The sequence below is a fragment of the Equus caballus genome, chromosome 21, assembly GCF_041296265.1.
Source record: "Equus caballus isolate H_3958 breed thoroughbred chromosome 21, TB-T2T, whole genome shotgun sequence".
NCBI lineage: Eukaryota > Metazoa > Chordata > Mammalia > Perissodactyla > Equidae > Equus > Equus caballus.
In genome coordinates this window covers 40,463,119-40,476,656 of record NC_091704.1, presented here as the reverse complement: position 1 = coordinate 40,476,656, position 13,538 = coordinate 40,463,119, and positions in this window count along the sequence as shown.

Here is a 13,538-nt window from a genome sequence, read left to right as displayed (position 1 = left end):
AGTGAGCTTTTAAAGCCATAAATCAGATGACATCACTTCCATGCGCAAATCCTTACCGGGTTTCCTAGGCAGCAGAGATCAAAGTCAAAGATCTAGCCCGTCCCTCTCTCTGGTTTCCTGGCCTCCACACTGTCTCCCTCCCCCAGGTTTTCCTTGGGTTGCCTCTTGCACTTCATACAGATTTCTAATCACTTTTCTCCCACCCCTATCTCCCACTGTACTTGAAATTATATTTTATGTTCCTATGTTTATTTGTTTGCTTTCTCTCTCCCCAGCACACTCCATGAGGTCTAGCGCTTGATCCTGCTTATTACAGTAACCGCAGAACCTAATAAATACCTGTTGATACAAAAACAAATATCTGTGGAATGAAAGAATGAATGAACTAATTGCTCCAGACCTAGAAATGTACAGGATACGTCACAGCGGGTCACCTAGAGACGAAATTGACTTTGCCTTCTAATCCTCTTGCCCATCTCGATGCATCAATGATCAGCCACATTTATTCAATAGAAGGTAAAAATCGAGCTCTTCCCTCTCACTCTTGCTCCTTCCTTTTCTGTTGATGTCAGCACTTAAAAGAAAGTGGTTTTCTCCCTTCAGCACCAGCCAGATGATAACAACTTCAAATTGCTGCCATCTTTTCACAGCAAAAGCACTACTTGGTTGAAATGCTGCCGAGCTATACTGCAGTTACCCGGCGTCCCCAGACACACATGTGCTTACACACACTGAAAAGCTGCTCAAGACACACACCCACAGGGGCAGGATTAAGGAGAAGGAAACACAAGAAAATATATCACAATCACATATGTTATTTTACAACTGAAAAAGGCAACTGGCGGTGATTTTACAACAGATAAAATTAAAATGTCACTGCCATTAGAGAAATGATGATTACCAAGCCACCCATATCTGTCTTCAAATCTAGTCCAACTCCAAAAATAGCTCCAGATGCAATCGACAGAGCCACTCATGACTGGATTGGGCAGGTACAGGGGACGTGCTAATTTCAAGAACTTACACACCCAAACCCTGAACATGTTTTAACAGCCCCTGATAAGTGCGCATACCGAACTCTGCTTTTATCTTCAAAGAAACTTGTGTCACCCACATAAATTGACCTGGATTATAAATTGTGGATAGCTGTAAAGATAAAACTTTTAAAGTTTTGATGTCTGAGTTTCTAGTTTCCCAGACATCATGGGCTTTTTCCAGAAAACTTAGTGTCTCTCTTTGCGTGGTCCCTGGCACAGACCAATTAAATGACTAGCTCCTCACCAGGGTGATGTATCTGCCTCCTGGTGGCAATGGCCTTGACCCTCTTCCTACTGCTAACCAGAGGCTCCAGGTATGGCTGCCAAGAAAATGCCAACAGAGGGAGGATGAGAGGCAAAACCAGGCCACACACATAGCTTCAGAGATATTTAACCACTGCCTTTTACCTCGATTCTCCTAAAGCAAAAGCTCTTTGTCCTAGTACCTTGGGATACTCATCTTCCTTTTTGAGACAAAAGCCCAAAAGTCACTTGGTAAGTAACTTGTCAGATGACATCACCAATAACTGAAGATATTGCAGACTCAAAAGGGGAAAAAATCGTTTGTGTTTACTCAGTTTGTGTCAGTGATATGACTATCTCAAAGTCCCTCTAAGAGAGGAGCCGCCTGCTGCAAAAGAGTAACAAAAAAACATAGCCACAGAGTCACTGATCTGTCCCAGAGCATCCCCTTTGCGTCTCCATCCAGTGTGCATCTCCATCCAGCTGGGAGAATTCAATCCGCTATCCCTACTCTTACCAAAGCCTCTGCCCAGAGGACCACACACGTTGCCTCGCCAAGCAAAAGAGGTAGGGAAATGATGCAGGCTTCACTCTTGCCCTTGACCCGTGCAGCTAATCAAAGGGACATAAAAATCCCTCACTTGAGATATTTACCACATGGAGCAGGCCCTCGCTGGGAGTAAGAGCTTTGGTTCCCTGTCAGCACATGCCCTTCAGGAAAGATCATCACATTGGCCAGGCAGGGGACAGCCACAGCTGACCCAAAGTGCTTTCCCTCTCACCTTTCAACCCTTCTTCCTTTGGTTGCCCATAGCAACCTGAGTTTTCAGAAAATTCCCAAGTGACTACAAGAAGCTGTTTGTGCTCTCTCAACCTGCCGAAGACATTGAAAATAAGGTGTTATAGTGATTTAAGACATTGAAAAAAAATTATTTGGAGTGTGCGGCAAATTGACGCAAGCCATTTTTATTATGCACATATCTGATTCATTTTTGGTTGATAATGTCAATTGCTGAAAATGTTGGAAGTCACATGTATTAGCTACTCTTCTACAGCCTCTTACCAGGTGATAATGAAAGCAAGTCTCATGCTCAATTCTGCCACCATGTTGACTGACTAACTTCATTAGTGAGCAAGAACAAAACAGTTGATGCAAACTCCTCTGTTAGCTTGAAGTTCTAGCTCTCTGTCATTCTTGGTGTCAAACCATCATCTTCCAAGAAAGGTTTCTGTGAGGTGGACATAACACTCCAAAAGGAGGATTCTGGAACTCTGGCATTGGTGTTAACCATCCAGAAATCCTCCTCCATAATGGCTTAACATAGGATTGTTTAGAGATTAAGCCTGGAGCGCCATCCTTAAAGAATAGGCTATAGAATTCACTATCTCTTAGAACTTGTTTATGCAAAAATGGAAAGCGTCTTTGAAAATATTTTAGCCACTCTTGGTGTCTTGAATATCTTGTCAATGTGAGTCCATTTCTAGTATCTATCATGCTACCAGGCCCAAAATTTCACCAAATAAAAAAATATATCTGACGCTCTCCATGCTAACAAGACCTCTGCTGTTGATCAAGGTATGAAGAGCTGAAGCACCCATGGTAGCCAACTTTGGAGGGTGGCTTTTCTGACAATGCTTGCTGTCCGCCCATCAGATGTGGAAGCTCCATTAGGGCAACTGACTAGCCCAAAAGTCAAAGGCACTAGCTAACTAGAAGGTATAATATCACACTGTTCTAGGCTGCAATATTTGAAATTAAGTTGCCTGCATCATACCTGGATGCGGAAGAATAGTGTTTTAAAAATGAATAATGAATAAGAATTATTTTCAAAGCCACTTCAACTCTCATCCTCATTCAGTTGGCAGATACAAAAAGAAGGCAATGTGGAAGCTCAGAGACCTCTGCCAATAGGCCAAAAAGTTGAGCCCCCTAAAACGATATGGGTAAGGCCTTCTTGCTGCTGGGGAGTGAGGTTAGAGCCATAGAGTAGTGTGTTTGTGCACGGGTGTGTGCGTGCATGCTGTGTGTATCCACTGCCCAAAGAGGTAAATATTTCCTTTTCATTTTTATTATGGTCTGTTGGTCTAGTCCCTGTGTGGGTTGAGTTTAGCTTCCAATCTCCACTCCACCCTTGAGTGGAAGAGTCCTTCCTGGAAGAGGACACCTGAAATAAAGCAAAATCTTGGAGGTTAAATACCAAGAGCCTCTAAGCACTTAGAACTGCAGATACTGCCATTGAAAGCTGCTCCATCCCTTGAGTTTCAAAACTAGAAAAGAGAAATTCAACAGGACTAACAACTGTTCATGAACATACTATTAAGCTGATACATAATCCTGAGATCATTTGAAAGGCATTTTTTGGAAATGTTTGCCGCAGGTGATGTAATTAATAAAATTATTAAGTGTACGCATATTAATAACATCAATAATTTTTTCTATAGATGTTTTTGGAATGTGAACACATTCTTTGGTCCCTTAGAATTGTGGCAAATATACTCTTAACTCTGAGTATGAAAAATTGTCCTGCTAAAAAGTTCATTTAATTTTTTACTGTTCCTGGAGGCAAAACTTAACTCAATGGGTAGAGATAACCTAAGAGAATCTTTCTAAGAATCAAAGCTGTCCAACGGAGGAATGTAATTTTTTTTAAACAAAATGATATTCTGGCCACTACAGGAAAGTTGGTATTGATTCTTTCTCTCTTTGTCCTGAATTTCAAATTACTTTATTTTCCTGCCTTCCCCTTTTCTTCCTGGCCCACTGACACTGCTCCACTCCTATTTCTAAACACAAATCCATAAACACAAGCCCACACACCCCCGCCACATATCATCCTGAATGCATATGCATCTTGATTTCTTCAGAGATAAGATTTCAGAGGAATTTTTACTAATAAATTAACTGTGTGGTAGAAGAAGAGAGAAAGAATAAAGCACAAGGACATAAGAAGAGATCCATTCATGAAACATAATTGTTCTGTAAGCTAAAGAAAGGCATTTTTCCAGCTCCAGTTGGGGCCTCAGTGCCTCTGAAATTCTGTTTCCTAACACCTCCAAGATCATTATTTCTGACTCCTATCTACTTTGCCTTTGCAAATTCTATTCTCACTTCTACTCCCAAATATCCTCTGAACTCTGACTACTCTACAATGATCTTTTTTGTCTCCCTTGAAGATCACTATTACTGGACCCGTGGAGTACCTGATCACACTTATTGTCTGAAGCACAAGCACAGCAGGTGTTGGCTGATTATACCTTTTAGGAAACTTACACTGTTTTGCCTACTGCTCCCAGCTGGTGTTACGTAGCCTGGGTGGTAGATGCTATCATGCCTCAGTCTGTCTATTCACCAAGTCTCTCCTTATTTTGAAGCCCACTTTCCCCTTTGGGATGCCCAGCAAATATCCTTTTCCATTAGAGGGTGCTCCCAAATCTTAGCTCACTCAAAAATTGGAGATAATTGACATATCTTGAATCCAGCTGGTTCAGCCCAGCCTGACCCAGGGTGGTAACTCTTAACTTCCTCAGGTTCTCTTTTGATGACTCACCTTTGGCAATTCTCAAAGAAATGCTTTACCAAACCCTTATTTCTATAGTGTTGGAATACTAAAACACTTTTATGTATGAAGAGAAAGACACATACTTGTCCCCTAAAGGAAGAAGGAAACTTCATTACTTCACTGAAAGATGCCTTCCAACATGACCTAATTAATAAAAAGCACAGTCTTATTCTACCTAAGAAGCTTTAAGTGCAGGTAGCATAAAATCAATGCTAACAATCCAATATGTGTGTTCATGATCAGTGATGTTTTGAGAAACATCTAGAATGTGTGACCCCCGAGCTTGTGCAAAATGGTTGTAGAGAAATTGGGAAATCAAATAAAGAGGCCCTTTTAAGGGATTCTGATCTACAAACCTGAGTTCTCATGACGCACATTGGAAAGTACCCCCAGGAAAAAGAGACACGAAAAGTGAAGATCCGGAACAAAATCAGCCTAATGGAACATTTTCAAACTAAACTAGTTTTTGGAAAGGAAAGTTGGGACAATTGTTGCTGTGGGGGAAGTTTTTAGTCCTCCTTACTGCTAAAAGAAAAAAAGAAAAGAAAGAAAACTCTGAGACTAATAGGATTAGGAAAGCTGGAGAACAAACAAGATACAAGATCTGGAAGACGTTGGTTCAACACACACATCCACCACAATGGCACCCAACCAGTGGTCTAAAGCAGCAAAGACTTCTCAAAGGACATCAGTGTCATATGCATCTTTCCTCTTCACTTCTCCCTCCCATCATCAGGGTTTTCATGAAGCAGTGTGTGGTACAAATGAAGCCTCAGTTCCACAAGAAATACACTCCCACATATTGAAGTGTGTTTTCTGATTAATATTTTTGGTACCACTATGTTTCTTCTACTTTTTGAAATGATTCTTTTTAGATAAAAGTTCCTTCCTTCTTCCCTTTGACATTTCGTTAATGATATTCATGACATAATAAACTCAAATAATATTTAAAGAGATCTCTCCGGTGAATTTTTTGGTATTTATTGAGAGAGATTCAAAGATAAATTTCACAGTTCTTCATTTAAGATATTTATATTCTAACATATACAATAAAGCATTATAAAATAAATTGAAGTAGTATAATATATAATAAATGCAAAATACATATATTTTATGTAAAATGGAATCAATTTAAGTAATAAATACAGTATACAATAAATAATGCAATACGAAATGAATAAATATAACACAACATAAAAAATAAATGAATGCACAAAGAAATAAATACAATATACAATAAATTCAAGTAATAAATACAATAAATATAAAATACAATAAATTCCAGGAATAAATCCACTATACAATACACTCAAGTAATTCAAGCAATTTACACTCTAGCATATACAATAAAATATCAGATGTAATACCTACTATGAGTGAAATAAGAATTAAGTTTCCCATTTCTCCCTTCCCTGACTCTAAATGCAAAACGCAATTAATATTTCTGGTCTTCAGTGCCCTTATCTGTAAAATGAGAAGGCAACGATGCATAATCTCTAAGATTTTTGTAACTATAAATATTCTACAATTCTACAAACATTTGAAGTTTGAGGAGGAAGAGTGAGAGAATACAAACACTGCCGATGGCCTGCCCAATACAGAGGCTCCTTCTTCCTTACTAAGAGAATCCCAATTTTATTCAGGATGCAGTATGCATGCACTAGAGGTAGCCATGTGAGATCCAGACAATGAAATATAAACAGAAATTGCTGAGCGCAGCTTTAGGGAAGGTCTTTTAGGATAGAGACTTAGCTAACATTGCCCTTTGTCCCTTCACACTTTATTTTCATATGCCATCCTGTGACCATGAGTTGGCAGCAAGAGGTCAAAATCTTACATCTTTGGTAAGAGGAATGGAAAGATAGAATCAGCCTGGGATGATGCCTTTGGCATCCCTGGATTATCTTCCCCCAGATTTCTGTGTGTGTGTGTGTGTGTGTGTGTGTAAAACACAAATAAATTCCTATTTATCTAAGCCATTGCTAGTTGCAACTCCTAATGGAAATCCAATTCTAATGACACACAAAGAGAGTGAACGAAGATAGAATCACACCATATAATTGTTATCATTATATTGCATTTAAAATGAAACATAGATGTCTTCATCCAAAAGGGCTTAAACACCTTTGACAACAGAGATTAGATAAGAAAACATAAAAAGAAAAATCTCACCATGATCCATAAACAAACATGTAACTGTATAATGAGGCACTTTTCAAGCACCCTTACTTTTGAAACCTAAATAACAATTTTGCAATGTCTAGCACTATTCCTCATTTCAACCACAAATGACTTTTCTTCAAGTGGGGCCTGACTGCAGATTTCAATTATGTCAACAGCCACAATCTCCAGTAGGTCATTCCCTTGGGATAAGAGCTTCTGATACCACTGGAACATTTTCTCACTGTCAGCAGGGTGGTGGCCCTGTGTGGAGATCAAGTTTAGGAGGAGCACACAGTGGAGAGGGATTAAACATTATGATAGACAGGAATCCCCTGTAGATACCTAGCCCTCAAATTTTGAATTGCACCATTGTCTGCCCCCAAAATCAGCAGACCAGTTAAAAAGTTGGATTTTTAAAATAAATGAATAATGAATGGTCTCTTAGGAAATCCCCTAAGCTTATTCAGGTGTTGGGTATAACCCACAAGGAAAGCTTTCAACCTCATTTCTTTTCCATAATGAAAATAAGAGCAACTTGGAGATATAAGCCATGTCTTATTTCACCCCTTGCTTCTCCTATGTGTGTACATATTCACACACACACACATCCCTTCTCCAACTGGGAATTTGAGCACTATGAAAGAATGACTTCTTTTCATTTATCTCTGTACCTCTAGTTCTTATAGTGTTTAGCTCAGTAAAGTTTTATGATGCTTTTGAAAATACATATGGAGACTATTAGCTAAACTCTCTGGGTCCAAGTCTCAGTTCCACCATTTAGTAGCTGTGTGAGCTAGGCAAGTTAATTCATCTTCCATGTTTCAGATTTCTGATCTGTAAAGTGGGGATATAATAGTTCCTGAGTCAGTCTTGTTGTGAGAATTATATGAGTTGGGCAAGTCATTTAATCTCTCTGAGTCTCAGAGGCTCTGGGGTTATTGGTGGATTAAACAACTTAATACATCCAAAACACTTAGAACAGTGTTTGGCATAGAGCAAGCACTCGTCAAATGCCTGCCATAATTGCCAAAACAATTTAGGGAAAAATTGTTTGAAAAATTGTTAAGCATGATACAACATTCCTTTCCCAGAATTACAAGAATGTATCCTTTAATTTAAGAAGAGAGTACATAGAGTATATTTCTTGTATACATTTTCACAATGCCCTGTTTTTATGTTCCATATTGGATCTTCCTTCCTGTAACGGCTGCCTTTGTGAGGTTGTCACACTCCCATTCCTGGCTGGACACTGTCCCAGTTTCTTCATCCCAAAGCACCAATCACCAAATTCTGTGCTGCAAACTTTTACTAAATTTGGGGGAGTTATGAACAGAGACTACAATATAGTCCAAAGTTGTATGTACAATACAAAAACTTAAAAGTAAATATTAGACTCACCGTTTGAAAAACTCAGTAGCCATTTCCAGCCATGAATACTTTCTCTAGGGTTTGTTCCTCTTTTATCTACCCCATCCCATCCCCTCGGCTTCTCTACCTCCCAGAGACCCTTCTCCTCTCATTTCTGGATGCCAGCCTCAGCACCTCAATCCTGTTCCTTTCTCACCCACAACATTTTAGTTCCCAGCTGTCTACCTCAAGCTAAATTACAAGCTTGGATTTGTACATTCAAATTTCCAAAGTCATCTTCTTTCCACCCTTTTCCAGCTGAAAGAATAGGCAAGTGGTTTGAAAGTTCAAATTATAAAGTTAGATTCCCTACTCACTAATCTCTTTCAGTAGAAGCTCCTGTGGATCATGAGTTCTTTTCTTCCTCCTTCTGCCTCCTATACCTAAATAAATTAAGACCTACTCAGTACATCAAAGCTTTATTAACTGCTGTCTGTGGAGCGGACATTGTTTAGTATTAAAGAAATAAGGAAAAACACACAGTTCCTTCCCTCGAGACACTCAAAGAGTAGCTGGAGACACGGATGTTGACACATAACTGGAAGACATTGTGATCATTGCCACAAGAAAGTTGTGTATAAAGTATTATAGGAAGAAAGCTAAGTCCTGTCAGCTATGTTCTTCAAAAACTTAAAAATGCCTTCAGCACAGGCACAGCTATCTTGGTCAGGTGACAACACACCTGCACAAATACCTTTTCGCATACAAGGGAATCTATGCAAATTCTTCTAACTCCCACCCAATTGTGCTAAGCTTCGGCCTTGTAAAAGCTATATTAGGCTTAATTCTTAGTATTTCTCCAAATACAATGTTTCCATTTTGAAAATATTGTTAAAAGTAGGAAGTAACATTTTCACTTCTGCAGTGGGATTTCCTCCATGTTTCACTAAAGAGATAACAGCCGTGGGTCCTTCTTACACTCTTAGACCAAACCAGTCACGTATCCTCTACAGTAGTTCACACATAGACAGCACAACATGGAGGGCTAACACCCACCAATTTCACCACTCCCACCCAGCTTTTATCACTTACTAATCAGCTTGACAAACACTGATTCAGCAATCCTGGGTACCTTGGTAGGAAAAGGGCCATTACTCTCAGTATTTCTCAAGAGGAGAATGGTCTGGTGGTTAGAATGGGACTGTGAGTCACAGAGATGCTAATTCCAGCCCAGGCCTGACTCATTCTGTGACCCTTGCCCTATACTCTCCACCCGTGGGTTTCTCAGCATATTGGGGCACACTCTCTATTTATCTGTCCCAAGTAATGAGCTATATTTAGAGATTATTTGCAATTTAGCTAAAGTGGTGGGACCCAAAGTAGTAGAGATTATGTGAAACAGATTTGGAAACATAAAAATAATTGCTCACAACAAATAGTTTCTCAATGCTTGAACATCTACCAGAGAAAGGATTCAAATTTAGAAATTAGGCAAAAATTACCAAAGTGCTCAAGGACCCATTCTGGCCAGTCACCTTTATCTCCTATGCCTTTCACGGATGTGTGTGCTGAAGCACAGACGGTTAAATGGGAAGGACAGCTCTGCAGGGCCTAACCCAGCACCATCCAATGGAAATATAATGTGAGCGATAAATGTGAACCATGTGTACAATTTTAAATTTTCTAGTAAAGAAAGTAAAAGAAAAAAAAGGTGAAATTAACTTTAAAGATATACTTTATTTAACCTAATACATTCAAAATATTTTCATTTCAACATGCAGTCAATTTTTAAGAATTATTAACTAAGGTCCACGTAACTTCTTTAGACTGTCAGAGCAGGATTCTGGTCTATTCCTTTACTCCCTCAAGACTCTTTTTAAAAAGAATCTCATCCTTCTACAATAACTCTTCTTTCCATCCCATTCTGGGACTTCACTCTGACTAAATTCGTTTGAAATTCACTTTGAAAAATTCATTTTCTGTTTACTTGGGACCCCTGTATGTCTAGGAGAATTATCAATATGGATTTTCCTCTTATTTGGAAATTGTCTTTAATTCCTAAAATTTCTGCCTGTCTGAAAGCATTCCCAACAGAAACTAGCCACAGAATCAGCTTCTGCTTCTTCCATCATCAGTTGGTGACGTCATGGGTAAAACTGAAAGAACTGATGTTTTTTCTCCTCCCGGGAAGCTGATCTAACTATGTCAACATCAGGTTCGTTCTCGATAATATCAGGCCTTAAAATGATGCCTCCTTTGATCCTTAAACAGAGTAAGGTATGATTCCAAGTTTAAAGATTTCCAATGATGAATATTTCAATTGAGTGGAATTACAAGGAACCGACATGTCCACAGAACGTTATATGGTAAGTGGGCTAGACCTGGGGGGCATACTCCTTTCTCTCTGAGCTCCAAGACAGTCCACATTCCTGCAACTGCCAGGTTTGCTATGGACAGTTGTTAGGGCTGCAACAGCCCCAGTGAGCTGTTCAGTGTGCAACAGGGCTGTCTTTCAGATTTCTCTTGATCCTTTTTCGACACACAACAGAATGTAACTAAAATAGGCCCTAAGCAAAACTGTGCAGTCTAGAGGACTGGATTCCATGCCACCGGAATTCATTTTCCAACTTCCAAACCACTGTCTAATCTGTATTATAGATGAGAAGCTGGAATCTAGCTGAAGGTCAACAAGTCCATGGCAGCAAGAAAAGGGGAATTTGGGGGAATGTTTTCAAAGAATGAGAAGGAGGCGGGACAATGTTGGTCTCAGAGAAGAAACCACCTCAATGGCTAACAAGAGTGTTTATATGTTTTTGTTTGGAAAAGGAGGAGAATGTCTTAAAACTTTTTTCTAATCAGGCTGGAACCTACTAGATCTACAAAATAGGGTATAGGATGTCAGAAAAAAGGCATGTATCAGGCCCCCGTGGGCCACTAGAAAGTTATGTTGGATGGAAGACGCCTGGATTTTCCTCACCGTTCTGTCTTTAAGGGGTTATATGCTTTAGATCACGTGGCTGTTCTTCACTTGCAGAACTTAATCAATTTTTAAGTTCTCCTAATGTTCAATACTATGAAATTTCTGAATAGAAGCACAGAAATGCCTTGGAAAAAGAAAAGCTTGTGAAACAGAGATGGCACGATTGGTAGGAAAGAAACTAAATGTTGTTAACAGCCTCCCACATATTTCCAACCACACCACTTCCTTCTAGAAAGCAATTTTTTTTTCTTCTACTGGCACCCAGCTAGATCTTGGCAAAGTTTAGGCCAAAAAAAATCCCCCTGCCCCCTCAATTCACATCCAGCCACATTTGGCATCGCCAAGGAGATCCTGGAAACATAGAGATAACATAACGAGGAAGACTGGGGGAGGCAGCGCTAGGCAAGGAAGTGGATGCTAACATGATAACAAAGCATTTGTTACTAGTGCCTCTGCCCACCCCCTTCCAGGTACTTCATGCCCAAACTTGTCTATTTACAGAGTTTCTAAGATTATGAAAGCATCAAATATTGGACATAAAAATATAAATGAGCTTTATTGTTCATAAAATTTCAACTTCATAATCTTTAAAGTTATAATCTACAAGGAATACAGTAAGTAACCAATCAGGATGAAATCTACTTTTTGGCCAACAGCATTAGTTCCCAAGATAAGTTCACCCAGCTCTGGTCCTTGGAAAGAGAAAGTCTGCCTTAATCCTTGGGGTTCCCAAAGAACAACATAAAGCAGTGGAACATCAAACAACATCTGCAGTCTGAGAAGCTCTAAACATCACATGATTAAAATGTGCTTCTATTTGTTTGCTATCAAGATACAAATTCCCCTTCTCCTGTGGTACTGTTGACCTCATCTCTAACATCTGTACTGTTTTGAAATATATTGTATGCCCAGTAACAGAAACTATGGAAAGGCTTCAAGGAGGCCTTGTTGTTTCATGAGATTTGTGGCCACAAAAGTTAAACATTTAATCTGGCAGGAACTCAAAATCCAGGCTGCCTCTAGCTATTGAGCAAATTGTGTTCTAAAAGCATGTAGATTGGTGTTTTGAACCTGGATACAAATTGCAATCGAAACAGTGCAGTGAATGGTGGTTAGGTTCTTCGGTCAGCCTACAATGCCCACTGTAGCTGGCACACTATCTGTTTATAGTAAATGTGGTTGGAAAGAATATTATTTTAAAAATTCTGTATAATGATTCAGCTCTGCATATGTCCCTGCTTTCAAATGCTTCTTAGAATGTTGGAATAAACCTTCTTCCATTCAGGCTTGGTACATTAATTCAATATAAACTATGATAAAAGATAGCTGATAAGTCTTTCAGCTGTTGTGGTAACAAGGCATGTATTTTATTTTGGAAATACCCCAAATTCTTCAGACTCAGGTCTAATAAATAAATTAACTTGAATAATTTGGTTTGGGTTCAAGAACAAGATACAATCCTCAGGCATTAGTGATTTCCCCAGAAATTTCCTTCAGAAGATAATATCCAAACAGGAGTTCCAGAGCTTAGCAATTGTAGCATTGCACTGTCTGTTAAGGTTACTGTTAAGAAAAAGCAGTGTTCATTTGAATCCAGAAATCTGAATATGTTTTGAAAGTTTATTTTTTACAGCCACATCTCATTTACTGTAAGAACATCTAAACAAGTGGTTTAAACAGCTACATTTTAAAGAAGTAATAAGATAATCAATCTTCTGAATGCCACGATCTAGAATCCTAGGTTGCCTAACCGGCTCCTTCACACTCAGTCAAAAGACGGCTGGCTCCTCTCGTGTTAGCTCCCAGTCCCTGACTCCTTACAGCTCTTTCTTAAGAGAGAATCAGGAAAGGTCTTCAAAGACAAGAGACTCTTAAGAGTGTGACTATGCCCAAGACACACACTTAGGTACACAGTGATCTTAAGAATTAACGGTAAAGGAGAGGGACTTGTCCCCAATAAAAAATTAAATATCCTTTTCTGTAATTAGGTTAATAACTACAAAGAGAAAAAAGAAAAAACACTACTCTAACTCAAAACACAAAATATAAACATGGGTTTTGTTATACTTTGTACCTATAGGTAAGAGGTAGGAAATAATATTTTCAAACTTCTAAGTGTTTCATTTACAGAAGCTTCCTCTTGGAGGGATCATTATTTCAATATCAAAGAATTACTCTTTCTATTATCATGTCCCTCCTTTGGATCTG